This window comes from Dreissena polymorpha, chromosome 1, assembly GCF_020536995.1.
Source record: "Dreissena polymorpha isolate Duluth1 chromosome 1, UMN_Dpol_1.0, whole genome shotgun sequence".
NCBI classification, from domain to species: Eukaryota; Metazoa; Mollusca; class Bivalvia; order Myida; family Dreissenidae; genus Dreissena; species Dreissena polymorpha.
The window spans coordinates 102,434,274-102,453,815 of record NC_068355.1 but is presented as its reverse complement, the minus strand read 5'-3'; positions in this window follow the sequence as shown (position 1 = coordinate 102,453,815).

The following is a 19,542-nucleotide window of genomic DNA, read 5'->3' as shown; positions in this document are numbered from 1 at the left end:
CATGTAAGTAGAGGCTGTAGAACCCAAAATCAGTCTTAACCCGGACAAAATTAGAACAGATTTGAAACTTAGAATTTTTGAAAGGTTATAGCTTGTCGATTCTGAATTCACAAAGTTCCCGTAAATTCCCATCCGGGAAACCTTAAGTTAAGATCAGGGGTAAAAAAGAAATATCACTTTTTGAAAGTTAATAGTATTATAAATACTCTTGTAACTTACTTGCATTAGATTAGCAAATTTTATCACCTGTCTTTAACATACTTGTGGTCAAGGTCAAGGTCATATTAAAGGCCAAAGGTCAAATTTTGAACAAAAATCACACATTTTACCACAAAGAAGTTATGTTTTCAAGAGTAAATGGTGCATTCTGATATAATAATCTTTACGGTAGTAGAGTACAAGTAAAACTTGTTTCTCTGCTGGAAGTAAAGCAATATCTGGTTATCAAGGTAACAGCCAGAATGGCTTCCAAGATGGCCGCCACAACTATGTAGAAATAGAGGAAAATCGTAAATTTGACTCCTCGAAAACTATGATTGAGAATTGAAACATGAATACTCCTGTAACTACTTGACATAAGATCAACACATTTTATCATTTTTAACTGTCATACTCAAGGTCAAGGTCAACAATAAAATGAAGGTCACAATATCAATTTTGGAAGGCAATTGCCTGGTTTAAAACAAAGAAGTTGCGTTTTAAAGAGTATGGTGCGCCTTCTGATGAACATTTCATATTAACATGTACTTAGAGAACAAGTAAAACTTGTTTTTTTCTGATGGGTCAAACTCTGGTTATCAAAGACAGCAGCCGATTGGAACTTTATGAAAACGGGTCGTATTTAAGGGCACTGGTTTTCAACAGAAAATATCGTCTCCTTTATTTTGACACATATATTCAGATAACATATCTGATTTAAAAACCACCCTAAAATACAACAGTTACTTTTGTTTTTAATAAAAAAATCTGCCTTTAAATATTAAAATACCCCACCCACTTACAAAAAAATCAAGTCTTCTTTTTTCTGAGAATTTCTCTCAGAACTTTGTGATAAATGATCAGTTAAAGACTTCATGCTAATAACATTTAAATCTTGATTCCATCTATATCAGAAAAAACTTTACTTAACTTTATTTAAATATCTTTATATCTTGTAAAAAATCATTGGTTGCATTTCAAAAGACAAAATATCTGGATAAAGTCAAAATACAATCTGTCTTGCTTTCAGCTTTTAACCCATAAAACGTTTAGTGGAGACCATGCAGTTATAGTTAAGTTAATATCTTATATACAGTGTATATGAATGTTAAGTTTCAAATCTATAAAATCAATTTCATACATAATATACGTTACATAATTACACCTAACATACGTTACATTATACAAATATCAAAATTTTAAAAACACTTGCATTTCTAAGCATTTCTAAGGAAAATAGATAATTTCTTGTCAATATCACACTTCTGCTGTTCTGAATTTATATTCTAATAACAGCACTGGGTACCAAATCAAATAACATCAAATCTATATGTTCATACAATATTATGTTTCTTCAAGTTCTTCAGTTTCAACCTGTACACTATTAGAGCAGCCCGTGCCTTTACAGTCTCCACAAGCAGAAAAACACACAAGTCCATGCTTTCTGCTGGAGCATCTCTTTGTATCATAGTTTGTTTTACAATTACAATTATGACTGATAAAAACATTTGCCTGCTATTTCAATTGAGTAAACATTTTTTTTAAACTACCCCTTTAGCAATATTGAATATGCGTGATGTTGTATCGCATCTACTTAAAGCAAGAAAAAATGGCAAGAGTCTGCAATTGTCTATGGCTTATACATTTGGGTCCTTTTTATATCCCGTATCTTTTTCTTTTTCAATATAAAGAAATGAAACTCCAGCTGCTGGAGTAGTATTAAATTATCATTATAAACAATTAGTAGGTCCTTTATTTAAGGCAAGTGACCGATTGCCCATAGAGTACAAAACAGCACAATACAGCACAATACAAAACAACATAAACACAAATAAGAATAAAGCTGGGGTCACCGCCTTGGAACGGCCAATGCAAAGCATAGGGGGTTTAAACCGGGTTTGGAGCGCTCAACCTCACACTTGGCCCAGCAGTATTCATAATACATTCAAGTGTAAATAAAATTTAACCTCATAGCATTGAAACTCAAATTAAACAATAATAAAGGGAATTAAAACGCATCCAATTTAATTACCATTTAATTACTCAATGCTTTTGAAGATACCAGAGCAACAGAGATACAACTTTTTGAGGAACCATGGAATGAAACTATGAACAAGTGTCAACTACATTCCTTCTTTATAATTTTTTTTTTAAATATAGCATCATGAAGTTTATATTTTAAATCATCATCGCACAAATACAGGAAGAAGCAGCAACAATGGGTGTAAAAGTTCCATATTACATTGCTTGGTTGTTTATGTACTGCTAAAAAATAAATCAAACAAGAAACGCCTGTCACAGAGAAAATAAAATTATAAACCCAACGACCTATATGGAAGGGAATATCCGCCAGTCCATTCATGTTGACAAATGACAATTACATATTGCTAAAAAACAATTACATTTTGCTTTATTGTATTTGTTACAAAATAACTGCGTCTTAATTGCGTCTTTATGCTTGTTTCTATGGAGCAGTATTTATGTCAAAATTGTAATGCGCATTATTACAAACTTTGTATGCTTATTTATTATCTTTTATGAACAATGTAATTCAAAAACTGTTGAAATGTGTGTAAATTTACTTTTCTTTCGGTTATTTCCATTCCGCTTTTCAAGTGTTTTGTTATGATATTGTCTGTTTTAGATCGGCAATTTTCAATATTGCAACCGCTAATTGCCTAATGCTTAACTGTAAACCGCAATACGCTAAACCTCAATACGCTAAACTGAATTCGATAACGAAACTAAACTTGATGTCAGCTCTACTTAATGACGTAATCAAACTATAAATTTGCGTTCAGCAAGCTTTTTAATGTTTCACTCAGTTTCTTAAAAATGTTGCGGTTGTTAATTTTCGTATATAGATCAATTCTTAATAGAAATGAAATTATTGTAATTCGAATACATGGATTCCAATATTGAGTGACGTGCGCAAAACATGTTGGTCGACATTTTCTTGGTAAGCGTTATTTGTAAAGAGTTATACACTCGCTCATACACAAGTACAAGAGTAAGGAGCATTGTCGCAAAGGATGTCGCAAACTCGTTTTCATTGAACATCAGAGTCCAAAAATGACAAGAGTTAAAAAACAAACATGCTTTAATAGTGTTTCACGGTGCAAGCAGTCAATATACTTTATTTATTCACATGAAAAATGACAAGAGTTAGAAAGAAACACATGCGTTAACTGTGTTTTAGGTCACGAGCGGTCAATATACTTTATATATGTACATGCAAAATAACAAGAGTTAAAAAAACATGTCCTTTAATTGTGTTTCACGGTGGCAGACGTCGATATACTTCATTTATTCATATCCACAATGACACCCACAATGACAAGAGCTAGAAATAACATTTGCTTTAATTGTGTATCACGAGGCCAGCAGTCAATATTCTTCATTAATTCGCCTGCACAATGACAAGAGCTAGAAAAAAAACACATGTTTTAATTGTGTTTCACGGTGCCAGCAGTCAATATACTTCATTTATTCACATGCACAATGACATGGGATATATAAAAAACACATGCTTTAATTGTGTTTAACGGTGGCAGCAGTAAATATACTTCATTTGTTCACATGCAAAATGACAAGAGATAGAAAAAAACACATACTTGTATTGTGTTTCACGAGGCCAGTAGTCAATTTACTTCATTTATTCACATGCAAAATGACAAGAGCTATAAAACGCACATGCTTTAATTGTGTTTCACGGTGCCAGCATGCAATATTCTTCATTTATTCACATGCACAATGACAAGAGTTAGAAAAAACACATGCTTTAATTGTGTTTCACGGTGTCAGCAGTCAATAATATAATACGTCATTTTTTCACATGCACAATGATAAGAGCTAGAAAAACCACATGCTATAATTGTGTTTCACGGTGCTTGCAGTCAATAATACTTCATATATTAAATATTCAAAATGACAAGAGTTAGAAGAAACATATCGTTTAATTGTGTTTTTGGTCACGAGCAGTCAATGTACTTCATATATTCACTTGCAAAATGACAAGAGTTAGAAAAAACACATGCTTTAATTGTGTTTCACTGTGCCAGCAGTCAATAATACTTCATTTATTAATATTCAAAATGACAAGAGTTAAAAGACACATATCGTTTAATTGTGTTTTAGGTCACGAGCAGTCAATGTACTCCATATATTCACATGCAAAATGACAAGAGTTAGAAAAAACACATGCTATAATTGTGTTTTACGGTGCCAGCAGTCAATGTACTTCATTTATTCACATGCACAATGACAAGAGCTAGAAAAAACACATGCTTTAATTGTGTTGCACGAGGCCAGCAGTCAATATACTTCATTTATTCACATGCAGAATGACAAGAGTTAGAAAACACACATGCTTTAATTGTATTTTACGGTGCCAGCAGTCAATATACTTCATGTATTCACACGCAAAATGACAAGAGCTAGAAAAAAACACATGCTTTAATTGTGTTTTACGAAGCCAGCAGTCAATATACTTCATTTATTCACATGCAAAATGATTAGAGTTAGAAAAAAACACATGCTTTAATTGTGTTTTACGGTGCCAGCAGTCAATATACTTCATTTATTCACATTCACAATGACAAGAGCTAGAAAAAACACATGCTTTATTTGTGTTTCACGAGGCCAGCAGTTAATATAGATCATTTATTCACATTCACAGTGACAAGAGCTATAAAAAGCAATGCTTTACTTGTGTTTCACGGTGCCAGCAGTCAATAATACTTCATTTATTCATATTCAAAATGACAAGAGTTAGAAGAAACATATCGTTTGATTGTGTTTTAGGCCACGAGCAGTCAATAAACTTCATATGCAAAATGACAAGAGTTAGTTAAAACACATGCTTAAATTGTGTTTTACGAGGCCAGCAGTCAATAAACTTCATTAATTCTCATACAAAATGGCAAGAGCTAGAAAAAACACACATGCTTTAATTGTCTTTCACGGTGCCAGGCAGTCAATTTTCTTCATTTATTCACCTGCACAATGACAAGAGCTAGAAAAAAAACACATGCTTTAATTGTGTTTCACGAGGCCAGCAGTCAATATACTTAATTTGTTCACATGCAAAATGACAAGAGCTAGAAAAAGCACATGCTTTAATTGTGTTCCACGGTGCCAGCAGTCAATAATACTTCATTTATTCATATGCATTTTATATAGCAAAACAGTTCAACGATAAATAGTTTGTGCATGATGTTCAAAATATGTAAGTTTAATTTTAAAGCAAATACGTTTAGTTTGTTATATGTACGGTATCTATTGCAATAAAGTCTATTAAACATAAATGTCATCATACTGCAGTCGTGCACACTTAAGTTCTGTCCGGATCGATAATTACAGAGTAATAGCCACATAAATGTAAGAAATTTAGATTTGCCGTGTGTCCGGAGCTGTTTTTCAGTAACTATATCATGAAATGTAATGAAACCTAAATAAATGTGTACCATCATTCGCCAAACGCGAATGGATATTGGTTCGGCGTTTTCCGTCATTCTTCTTAACTATTGAATCTAAAACAAAATGTGAATAATCATACTGTGGTGGTGCACGCGTTTATTTTGTTTGGGTGAAATTGGTAACTCCTGACTTATGTCCCCTTGACTTGATTGAAATTGAGGAATTTGTATGTTCGGACATGTTTTTCAGTTACTATAGTTGTAAGAAATTTCATGATTTTTCAAGTAAATGTGTATTATCATAATGTGACAGTGCATTTGCAAGTTGTGTTCTAATCAAATACAAAATTATGGCTCCTACATTTATTGGCTGGGTTAGTTCATAGTTATATCCCTTTAACATACTAAATAATTATAAAGATTTTATACATTCTGCGGTTGATATCAATGTACGCATTTGCTTGTCAATACGAGTTTTATTGAATTCATATTGATATATTTTTTTAATGCGTGAAACGTTTGTTTCCACTTCCGACCGACCGATACTTTTTTGTTTAGATGCTGTTGTTGTTAAGATGCTTTTGTTGGTTTATTTCTAGTCGAAAAACCAGCGCAAACCATGGTTTTCAATAATGCTGACTGGGCTTATGAGTATTAATAGGTTATACGTATGCAGAAGTTCGATCCATACATATATATGTGAAAAGAGTTGTCATTGGAATACTTTATTTAAGTAGGAAACGAATCCTTATCGGACATCTCATGTGTCGTGAAATAGGTAAATGAAAACACAATGCCGAATATCTACTCGATTGTTTGGAGATGTTAGCAGAAATAATTTTCTGAATTACGGAGAGTATATATTACCCAAGAACCACGACAAGTAGCCTGTTGGCAGATGAAATATATATATATTTGAATTAAAATACATAACAATAACAGAATGTCTGGTGAACATTTGAACAATCAAAGTATATAAAGCATTTATTATGAATGTTCACGTTTTCATGTTTACCTGAGCATGATGAGATAACAAACACATATATACAATACATGTGCACTTCAATATGGACTCAAAAACATAATTACGAAGTAATAAATCAAGGTATGTTGACAATTTAATTTAATTTACTGACATGACAAAGTGAAAAACTTTTGCAAATTTGGAGTGACCCAAGAACAATATGCTAGCAAAATTAATATGTACTCTCCAATATCTCGATAGCAATATCGAATATTTAAAAGATAACAAAAATGGAATTAAAAATATATTGGATAGCTGTGGCACAATACAATATATAATAACATCAAACTGTCATAGAGAACACATCATATCAATAATTAATACAAATATTTAATGAAATGTAATTGTGTTTTAAAAACACGAATTAAATGTTGTTATTCCGCTAACTTGGCTGAAACACTGTGCAAAAGTTTATAAAATGAAATGTTTTTTAGTTCATAATTTGAACATTCATCTAAATGATTATTGAATGGCACCTGTCTTCTTAAGGGGTCTCACTGTTATGATATATATAGATACCTTTTCAGTTTATCTGGGAAAAAAACCGTAAGTAGTTTCGCTACCATCGCGGATAGCGGCAATGTTGTTTTTCCATTAAAATAGCACGATTTGAAGGTTCTGTGGATCCTTTCCACTCCATTGTTTGTGTAAACGTTAATCGTCATAGATTTGGCTCGAAAGCAGTGGGCCCATTTCTGTAGAGAACGATTAAAAGACAGAACTACAGATTTGCAAAATGGGGAAAATTTTATTTTACGGGTATTTAGGATAAAGAACATCTGAACCTCAAGTAATCGATAAAATAAATCAATTACTGTATTTGCTTCTGACTTACCAATTATTAGTGGAGGAAGGGAACTACTCATGCGAACATGGGATTTTAAATAGGTGATCAAATAATCCAAATTGGGCATTGTTTGTCCACCTGATAATTGTACATGATGCATATGCCAATTTTTATGATTTTTTTTGTTTTCAATCATCAACATTTTAATTAGTGCGTACATGTAGTTATGAATATTTTAATTCTTTTACGCAAATATGCATCTTATCTGGACAAATTTTGCATTTAAAATCCGATATCAATGATGGATATAAAGGCATAAATTGTTTGCGTCACTGTTAATTTAACAAGACTCAACGGTGGGGAGGCTTACGACTATTGACTTTGTATGATTCACAAACCATTGTAGATATTTAATCATGCCACAAACAAAATACCTTCGCAAGTAAAATCCATTCCAGAGATGTATATTATATCGATTTACGTTTCCGGAAGCGACTGCATTGCAATATTGAAGGGATGTATATTTTATCAAACCAGATTAATATAAACCGTTAAGGGAGTCAGTTTGGCAATTTTATCTGTTATCTGGCAATCTTGCTAACACAAGAATAAACAAGAAATGTTTGTGAAACATGTATGCCCTATCCCCGCCACCCCCCCCCCCCCCCCAAAAAAAAAACCAACAAGAACAACAATACAACAACAAACTTAAGATAAAAGTGTCAAACGAGTACTTAATTTATCACTCAAGACACAATTTTCATATCATAGAAATGTATTAAAATTGGGCATTGTGACCTTCAACTTATTGACTGCTATTTTTGTACAGCAACATCATTTTTCGTACAGCTATGCTAACATGATTGCAAACTTTGTACAGCTTTATCGCCGTGACGGCAAATTCCTAAACAATAGGGGAGACATAATGCGTTTTCCCCGTAAAACAAGCTCTAGACAATTAATATAAATTATATGCCTCTGTCATCTTGCGTTGCATTTCCATACCATCTTAACTCATGCCACTTTCTGTGAAATAACAAATTGCTCACTCTCTACGGAAGCCTTTCTACTCATCACATAACTAAAAAAAACACCAGGAAACAATGAGCGCATGGCATGATTCACTCTCTCATCCATGTCTGTCATGAAATGCTTAGGGCTCCAATTCGGATTTTGGTCCTTAATGATCTGAAGGGCTTCTTGCTCAGACATGGAATTCTCCTCTTCTGGAATGAAGCAGGCCACCACCTGGTAGTCGAAGTTGGTTTTTACCACCAGGAAGAAAAGTGGCAAATGATACTTGGTGGTCCTGAAGGTGGCATCTAGAAGCGTCATTGTGTTGCCATACCGTTCCAACAGAGTTTTCATACCACACGACTGGTACAAAAACAGGAACTTCTGCCGCAAAATAATTGAAACATCATAATTTAAGGTACATCTTGTATTTGTAACACAACTCCATTTAACACAGGCCTTCAACTGGTTATATTAAGATCGCCTTGGCGTAATGGATATGGTGTCCGCAAAGGCTAATCTGGGACGACACTTTCCGCTTTCATTGATTTTTTCTCCTGTGAACGAAAATCCAGTCTAGACGGAAAGTCTCGTCCCCGATAAGCCTGTGTGGACTGCACAGGCTAATATGGGACGATAGTTTATGCATATGCATTAAGCCCTGTTTTCCCAGAGCGAGGCTCATATAATGGTTTACATTCAGTTTAAAGTTCATGAAACTTAAAACACAAATTACTGAGAAACATCTCGGGACGGACCTATGCCTCAATTTGAATCAATTAAGGGGCCATAACCCTGGACTTGCCTAGCCGAACCCGTCGAACACCTACGAATCATTCCTATAAAGTTTAAGCATATTGCTTTATGAGGAGGAAATGTTGTTTAAAGATAGTAAATACGTTTCCACATAACATGTATTTATAGCTCCATATTGTAGGGGTCCGTTCAAGGATCATTTCTATGAGGTTTCACCAACATTCGCCCACTGGTTTATGTGATGTCTTATAAAAAGTGCGGACAAAAAAGACTATGGCCGGTCACAAAAGCTAATCCGGAGCACAGAGTGATAATGTGAGCTAACAAGAGGAATTGTTGAAGGCCTGTAAAGACGCATGCGCCAGTTGGGGGAATAAACACATGCATTAGTGTTCGGTGAAATAGTTTCTGTTCAGCTCCTGCAATTACGCATATACGAAATGTCTTTTGCGATAAGATTACTATACATATATATGTATAGAAATAATTGTTGAAAAGGAAATCAAATATTTAGTTCATTTTTTACAAGAACAATTTTTAAGTGAAGATTTTGCAACCAATTTACTACTTCCTTCATTGATATGTAAGGTGTAAACACGCATATTAAAAGTGGCCATTAACACAAATTAAAAACAATGTGTCCCAAAACAATAACGAAATTATAACACATTTAAAAATAAGGGGAATTTCAACTTGCTTCTGCAGACTATATATTATGGTTATTTTTATATACCAAGTAAGTGAAGAGAACTACAGCTGGCACATCTTCTAAACAATGGATCTTCTTACTTCAGTTACATAAAAACAAAGTATGTTCGGATACCTTGCCTTAACATTTTATTCATGTTTAAAATATGTTTAATTATGAAACTCCAGAAACATTATCAATCAATATAAAACAGTGTTGGCACATTCTCAAAGCCAACACTTACAAGTATCCACGTATTTGCCGTTTTCACTGTAATCCTTTGACTTCTATGTTGGCAAGTATCTTATCTACAATAGAAGTTCCTAGTTTCCTACCATTTCCTTGCCATAGTGGGAAGATGTAATTTGTTTATCCAAGAAATCCAAAAGAGACTAATATTCCCAGTATCCTGACTATAAAGTAATAGTGTCATTATGTCTATTGGTGATTCCTAGTACCCTTCTATCTTGGTTTCATGTTTTCCATTCTTCTATCTTTTGGTTTTTCATACTTAAATATCAAGTTAAATATGTCCTTGAAATGTGGCGCTTACTTGTCACCTCCTGACTGCAGCATCTATTCTGTCATCATTGTTAGTTGGTAAATTAGGCGTGAATTCGAGTATTGGTCTGCTTCTGTATTTTCATTTTATTAGTATTCTGCTTTAACTATGTTGGGTCAGGCTCTTAATTCCTGTCGATGGAATGAAATATCAGCATCCTCCTGCATCATGTACATTCAGTGACCCTGTGATTATCCTCCTTGCATCCTCCTCCTGTGATTATCCTCCTTGCATCCTCCTCCTGTGATTACCCTCCTTGCATCCTCCTCCTGTGATTACCCTCCTTGCATCCTCCTCCTGTGATTATCCTCCTTGCATCCTCCTCCTGTGATTATCCTCCTTACATCCTCCTGTGATTATCCTCCTTGCATCCTCCTCCTGTGATTATCCTCCTTGCATCCTCCTCCTGTGATTATCCTCCTCATGTGATTATCCTTCTTGCATCCTCCTCATGTGATTATCCTCCTTGCATCCTCCTCCTGTGATTATCCTCCTTGCATCCTCCTCCTGTGATTATCCTCCTCATGTGATTATCCTTCTTGCATCCTCCTCATGTGATTATCCTCCTTGCATCCTCCTGCTGTGATTATCCTCCTTGCATTTTATTTCACCCATTTAGCAGTTGAAACTGAATGTGTAAATCAACAAGTTACATTGAATCCAAAGACAAAACTATAAACTGCATTTAAAACACATAAAAAATAACTCCTTTTCTCCTTTTTTCTCAGGAAAACAACATCTCCAGCATTGTCTTGTTTCCATCTATTCAGCTGTTTCAACAGATCAAACACAAAATACATGTACGATTACAATATGACGATTACAACAGACTTGCATTTACATAACAGCAGCCACAATAACCTTAGGCTGGTTGTAATGAAGTGCAAATCTGCGTATTGATCACTTCCACATTCACTGAAATTCAATCTGAACACACACAGAAGTGTTGTTTTCATTGCTAAGTGTCGTACATCATTCATTTGCCAAAAGCTATGCATCGCTCAAAGTTATTAAACATTTAAAACAACTGCATCGCAATGGGCATTCACAATCTTCATCCATTATTGGTTAACTGTAGTTTTAATGGTGCAGAAGAAAAAATGTCAGTAATTTAACAAGAGGTCAGGGGATATGGGTCGCTCATAACGCAAATTTCGGAAAAGAAAGAAATATGTTTACTATATACATTTAAGGAGCACACATTGGTCTCATATCAGGGTATATTTTAAAGGGGCCTTTTCACAGATTTTGGCATTTTTTAACTTATTCATTAAATGCTTTATATTGATAAATGTAAACATTGGATCGTAAAAGCTCCAGTAAAAAATCAAGAATAAAATTAAAAAAAGGAAAAGAACATTGCCCGGAGCAGGTTTCGAACCAGTGACCCCTGGAGTCCTGCCAGAGTCCTAAAGTAAAAACGCTTTAGCCTACTGAGCTATTCCGCCGAGTACACATATGCGATGTATTTTATACCTTATATAAGCAATCTTCGTAGTTTCACAAAATTTAACGACAAAAACAGAACTCTCCAAATTATTCAATCGTTTCGCGTTGCAACGCTTTATAATTTTTAGGTTTTAAAATCGTCAAAAGATGCATATAATGGCTATATTAGACCATGGTAAATGTTCAGTATTACTGTGTCCTCACAAATATCATAACTAAAACGAAAATTTGCGAATCTGAAACAATTTTTTTCAATTTTGTCAATTTACCAAAGCGTGAAAAGATCCCTTTAACAACTGAGGCATTATTTAAAGAAACATTCATAATGTCGACTGGACATTGTTTTATACATATACAAAATATACATGCTTTAGGCATTAGGGCTATGGAGAATTTTTAAATATTTGAAATTGACATATTTGAAAAACACATTTGCTCCCAGGGCGGGTCTAATTTTTACCCCTGGAGCATCATTGGAACTTGGTAGAGGTCCACATGACAATGTTGATTTCACAGTCAGTAACAAAATCATACAATTACAAAGCCTTCGAGATTTGTTTCATCGTCTATGCTTGTCAGTTTCATTTTCTCTCCCTTTCGCATGTGGTTCCGAATCGTGGTACGATTTGGAAAAAACCTCTTGCTTGTTGGTACTGGGGTTACATTTTCTGTTTCCATAACATGACTTCGGAGGCGCCGCTCCATTTCCTCTGTGTTTGACTACCCTTCGTCAACCAATTCGTTTATCTTATTAACAAGTCCCCTGTCAATATTTTGACTCGGGCCTGAAGACTGAATAGTAAATATAAATCGATAAATATTTAAACACAAAATGACAATATATTAGTTGCCCACCTTAGTCCTTAAGTGTATAGTGCAGGTAGGGTGGGGAAAATTTGATCCAAGGGACATTTGAACAATCGTGGTAAAGGTCCACCAGACGATGTTTCATGCCAACTAGGCATGCTTTAAGCCTTGCGGTTTCGCGACACATAGCATTTTTACAGTTGGTATTAAGTATATATGGTTATTAAAAAAGTGTATTTATTGCAGATTAGTCCTGGTTCAATAAAGTGGGACCTATGTTTTTCAATGGACTGGAACCATTATCAAACTTAACCAATATATCTTTAAACAAACATTTTCACTGGGAAATCAATTTTTTATCCCCCGCCAGAGGCGGAGGGATATCGTTTTGGCGTTGTCCGTCCGTCCGTTTGTCAGTCAGTCTGGCACTTTTGTGTCCGGAGCCATATCTTGGAAGTGCTTTGGCGGATTTCATTGAAATTTGGTATGATTATATATATAGATAAGAGGATAATGCACGCCAAATGGCATTGTAAACCATCTGTTAATAACGGAGTTATGGCCCTTTGTATCATGAAAAAAATGTTTTTTTTTGTCCGGAGCCATATCTTGGAAGTGCTTTGGCAGATTTCATTGAAACTTGGTATGAGTATATATATGAATAAGAGGATGCTGCACGCCAAATGGCATTGTAAACCATATGTTAATAACGGAGTTATGGCCCTTTGTATCTTGAAAAAATGCTTTTTTGTGTCCGGAGCCATATCTTGGAAGTGCTTTGGCGGACTTCATTGAAACTTGGTATGAGTATATATATATGGATAAGAGGATGATGCATGCCAAATGGCATTGTACGCCATCGGACAATAACAGAGTTATTGCCCTTTGTATCTTGAAGAAATGCTTTTTTGAGTGTCAAATATAACACTTTTGTGTCAAGAAGCATATTGGCGGGGGATATCAATTCAATGATGTTGCTTGTTTTTCATTATTTAATGTGTTCACAAGGCATATAGTGATGAAGGACAATTCACGAAGCACAACAGATAAAGGTCTCAATCACATAAGCTCACCATGAGCATTTAAGTGCACAGGTAAGCTTAAAAGGGCAATGAACTAAAATATATATCAACTTACTGAATGCCATTTGCAAGCCAGACAAAAATTTGTTAACACACAAGAAACGTTATATTTATATTTAAGTAGCGTCTCAAACATAAACACAAGGGTCCTGCGGGAGTTCTAGTTCATAAAAAAATTGGGCCATACAAAGTTGGTTTAATTATTGTGTCGCCTTTTTATGAGTAATGCCAATCTATATCCGTGAACCACGTTGTACTATTCTATATTCCTTACTTATACACAAGTTGGGCAATGTTTTGTTCAAAATAACAAAACACTAGTTAATAAATAATAAGAACTAATGTCAATTTCAGATGTTTTGAAATATACTTGATGGAATGGTAAATTACCGGTAATACAGATTTTTTATCACAATGCTTACAATGCCTGTTTCGTGATACTTTCCAGGTCTGGTAGACACATGAAGTATCAGCATGAATACACTCCTGTCGCAGCAAGGTCAAACAGAGATGCTGCCAGTTCTGCCTTAGTGTTATCCTGTATGGGCTAATATTTACACAAAAACTTTCCTTACACTTTTTAGTTTCATTTGGAATAATACATTGAGGTAAATCATATATGCTATCATATATGCTATCATTTCTTTTGAACTTTTACAATTCCATACATTATTAATTATAATAATGAAAATTCCACATGTACAATATTAACTTAAATGTAGGAGTAAAACAGAACTTTTAAGCCTTTTTTATGGCATGGTCAACATACCTTGAATGCATATTTGTATAAGTTATATTGAAACCATAACTACCAATTAATTATGTTTCCCTTACAAATGCATTTACTATGCAATGTAGATTTGATTGCATCATTTTTAAAAACTGGATTATTCAATGATTTGCAAATTTAGACAACAAAGTTTTAATAATTAGTTTGACAGCAAGTGTTCCAATCCGGCAAGTTGATTTTGTTTAAATTTTTAAGATACCACAAATTAGTGTTGGCAGAGCAAAATCTCTTACACACCAATAAAAAACATTTGCCTCTGTAGTAGGTTCAGGGACATACATAAACAAACAGATATGTAAATTATGCTTCTATTAGTTGAAGAAGAATCCACAATTATCATACATTTGTATTCAATGTTGAATTAGTGTTGTTTGTTTCATACATGTATGTAACACTTTGCAGAAAATGAACAGACAGTAAAACAAACCTATAAGAGATGTGTTTGTCAGAAACACAATTCCCCCTACTGCGCTGCTTTGAAAATATTTTTTTTTTTACCTTTGACCTTGAAGGATGACCTTGATCTTTCAGCACTCAAAATGTGCAGTACCATGAGATACACATGCATGCCAAATATCAAGTTGCTATGATCAATATGGCAAAAAAAAAATCAATATTTTTCGAAACCTAAACCCAAAGTGTGACGGAATTTCAGAAGGCCAAATGGACAGTGCGATCACTATATGCCCACCTTCGGGGGCATAAAAAAGGCCATGTCAAATTTACAAATGCGCAATTAACAAATGTGCGTATTCCTAACAGATACATACATGGCTGACAGGAAACATAATTCCTTCTTCGATCAGCACCTTTGCTGGGCATCCCAATTTTTTGGTCTGTTGATCACGAGCACGCCCACCTTTGCTGCATCCATGTTCCTTAAATCATGAAAAAAGAGGGTAAGGATGGCCATATATCGCTAGTCAATAGAACATTTTATCGACAAAATAACTTTCATTGTGATATTTTACCAACAGCAATGTATGGCATTTTAATTATTAGCATTTATACGGACTTTTGAAAATGTGTAAGAGATTTATTTTCTTCCTTGGGCCCTTTGTTGGTAGAGGTCAACTAGATGATGCTTCAAGCCAAATATCTATGGTCAAGCCATTGTCATTTCGGAGAAAATTATGTTTTTTTTTAGTTTAAACACTACATATGAGAATATTTAAAAAGAATCTTGGTAGAGGTTAACTTGACTATCTTCCAAACCAAAAATCTAGGTTTAAGGTTACAGAGCTTTTTTATGTTTTTACAATATACATATATGGGAAACACATTGGCCCACAGGTCGGGACTTTTTTGACGCTATGGACATACTTGTATCAATCTTGGTCGAGGAACACTAGACAATGATTTACCGGTATGCCAATATATTTATGCTCTAGACCTTGTGGTTAAAAACAGAAGATTTTTGAAGTTTTACCACATACATATATAGACGGAAGGACGGACGGACGGACAACGCCAAAACAATATCCGTACGCCTTCGCCGGGGGGATTAATAAAGAAGTTGCTTCATGAAAATCTAAATATATTTGCACAAATTTGCTTCAGCTTATGGCGATAGTACAATACCTTTGGAGATCTTGAATTACTTGTATGGTTTGGTCGGTAATTTTTGCCATGATGACAAAAGTACACTTTAAATCCAAGGCTGATGAACAGTTTCCCATTCAGCCACTGTACCCTTTTCTTGTTGACAATATTTGAGCCTGATTCAAAAACAAACAAGAACATATAAAGAAATTGATTATGTTTCTACTCTTACAATATGTTTGCTACATAACAAGCTATAATCTACTTAATGAAAAGGTTTGTTTATATCTATAATTGAAGTTCTAGTTAAGAGTAGTAATGTTTTGATAAAATAAATAAGTGGCGGTAACAAAAAAGTAAATTATATATATGTTTCTTCTTACTCTTCTAACTATACCGGTAAATCTCTACTTAACACCGAAAGATATTTGCAGTTGGAAAATCCGCCAAAATATCAGATAGCCTTTGCCAAGTTTAGATGCTCCAATCACAAATTAACTATTGAAATTGGTAAGCAGTAGCATGTTGCATATAATATGAGAATTTGTAATTTTTGTTTTAACGAGAAAAATTTATCTATTATTGATTGTGAATACCATGCTTTTTTTCAATGAAGTGAATATGACGTGGTCCGTAGATAATTTCTATACAACTGGTATATGGGTGGAAATACTGTACATGAGTTTAATAATCTGATGAGCAAAACAGATGACACACTTTTTAAATTGTGTTTGTATGTGTATCATATTTTGAACAAAATTGAAAAGCTGATATATTTTTAATGTAACATTAACACAATATAATATGTTGACATATTCTTGGGAGCTGTCAGCTACAGTTCTAAGCATTTGGAATAAAAGTTTTGGATCAACCTTTAACTCTTCACCATTAACGTTTACACTGTCTTTTGTATCCATTGTTATAACTTGATTTTTTCTCTTAAAAAAACTTAAGTCTGATATCTTCTGAGCTTTCATGGCTTTTAATATATTTTGTCCCACTTCTTTTGCAATATCTGCATTTACATTGTTTTATGCTATAACACTTGTTTTAATGTTTCTCAAATGGGATTCTTTTGAAAATGGATTTCTTTCCTTTAGAAATTCTTCAAGCGTCTCGCTTCTTTCACTTGTCTCCACTTTCTGATCTGTAAAGTCTTGCGTTGCACGATTTATTTCAGCTCTTGCAGGAACAGATAGTAACCAATGTGCTTTCTGAGCTTCCGTCATACAGCATCCTCGCGTCAGACCCCCCACTGATTTAATGCTGCACGTTAATACCTGTTCAATCACTAGTTTTGTCGAAAGACCTCTCCAATAGCGATTACATCTTCGAACCACGTGATATTTATATCCATCACAAAATGCTTCATGGACTTTGGGATTGTTGTCTGGTAAAGCTAACATCTGCTGAAGATATACATATGCTGACTTTAAATATAGATTGTGACCAGCCGACGCGAATAAGGGCAACATTTTGTGGATAGCTTTTAGGTGTAGACTCCAGTTTACCATTTGTTCTGCCTTAAGAAAAAATTCAGTATATCTAATTTATCCATATACTGCAACCAAAGTCTAGCAGTTTTAAATTTTGAGAGGTTTGCCTAAACATGTTTATATCTTTCCATATAAAGTCTTGTATTGTACTGCTATTGCTAAGTGCGTCAGGAATTTGTTTTTCATGTCTTTCACCTTGTATATGTCATCTTCAACGGTTATTTTCCCCTCGTTCTCATTACCGGGATCAGTCTCAATGGAAGGGTTATTGTTTAAGCCTTAGGGATCAGTCTGTGGTCCTTTCATATTTGCAAACAATACAGATTGCAGTGCATCGTCTACAAGGAAATGGCCTCATACTACCCTATTTACGGCTTTTCAACTAAGCATATGACCTACTGTATTCTCTGCATATATAGTCTCTCAAAGTTCATTCAGACCTGAGTTTTCTATTCTCTCCCGATGCAGCCTGGGAAGCTCACCTCGGTGTGAAATCCGCCTAACCTTAACACAACAGATTTAATTTTACTTTCAGCTGCTCATTTGTAACTATGCTAAGATCTCTCCAGTACAAAGGTTGGCCAAAAGTTAGGACTGGTGTTGTATCCAATGATTTTGATTGCAGTGCTACAAAGCGTAACGTTGAGTAGATACAAGACATGTCACTTGCACTCATCAATAATAGGCATAAGCATGATAGATGACTCTCCTGGGTGTGTTCCATTCTGCACCATTCGCATTATTCCAGACCATCCTGGGAACTGCTGTTTCAGTGGCCGAGTGATTTTTAAGAGAAATTCAAACTCTGCATCTGGTGTCTCAATGTCATTCAAATCTGCCAGCTTGTTTTTTTTGTTTGTAGAAATGAGTTTATATTTTTCCAACGTCAATAACATCTTCACGTGTTACCTTGATGCGCGGAATGATTTGACTTGTTACAACTTTTGGTGTTATGGTTGCAATTATTTCCATTCCATGGGAAGTGTTTGACCCATCCAGCGTACAAATATTACGGTCTACATTGTCAGCTATGTATTGGACGAATTCATTATTTTGTGTTCGTAAAGTTGTTCCTTGCACGACAGCTGCACTTGATTCAAAGAGCTACAGAACCCTAGACTATTCAAAGTTTCAACCAAATGCCTTGAGCCAACAAATGATGAACCTGGACTGCCATTCCAATATGTACCTGCAGAAAACTTGGACTCAAATGCAGTATTGTCTGTAAACATTGTGATGGATCATGTGCAAACTAATCTGAGATATCAGTGGACTAAACGTGTCTCTATAAGTACATTATAGTTGGATTCAGACAGAGTCGTTAATTCAAAGAAAGGATAATTGGTTCATGTGTTGGAACTGAAACTTGGATTCATGACTTTATGCCACAATCTTAAATACGATAAGGGTTGTATGGTTTGGACATTTTGTAATCATCTTCATTTAGAATAATTTAATCAATATGTAATACCAACTTTTCTTCTTGTTTCCAAATATGTATAGACTAATTCAAATGGTGAAATTGAACATTATTGCTTTTGAAACTCTAAAGGAGTATGTGCTGAGAAAGTATACTTTATTCTATGATATGTTTTAAAGGGTAATAATATCTGATAGACTAATGTTGTTTATATCTTGACTCTTTATGATGCAAGTATAGGTAAGTGTATTTTCAATTACAACGTACTTGAAATATATATAAAACGATAAATTTCAAGCAATAAAAGATTGTTTAATTGTATGTCGTAAAAATAACGGTACCCCACCACTTCTATAATAACATACCTGAAACGTTGTACATAACTGAATTCAGTCAAAAATATTAAAGTTGAAACTTTAATTTTACAATATGTATATTGTAATGATAATTTCCACTTCAAAATGGAGTGCAAATTATTATATAATATAAGAAAAGGTCATTTGAAGGCAC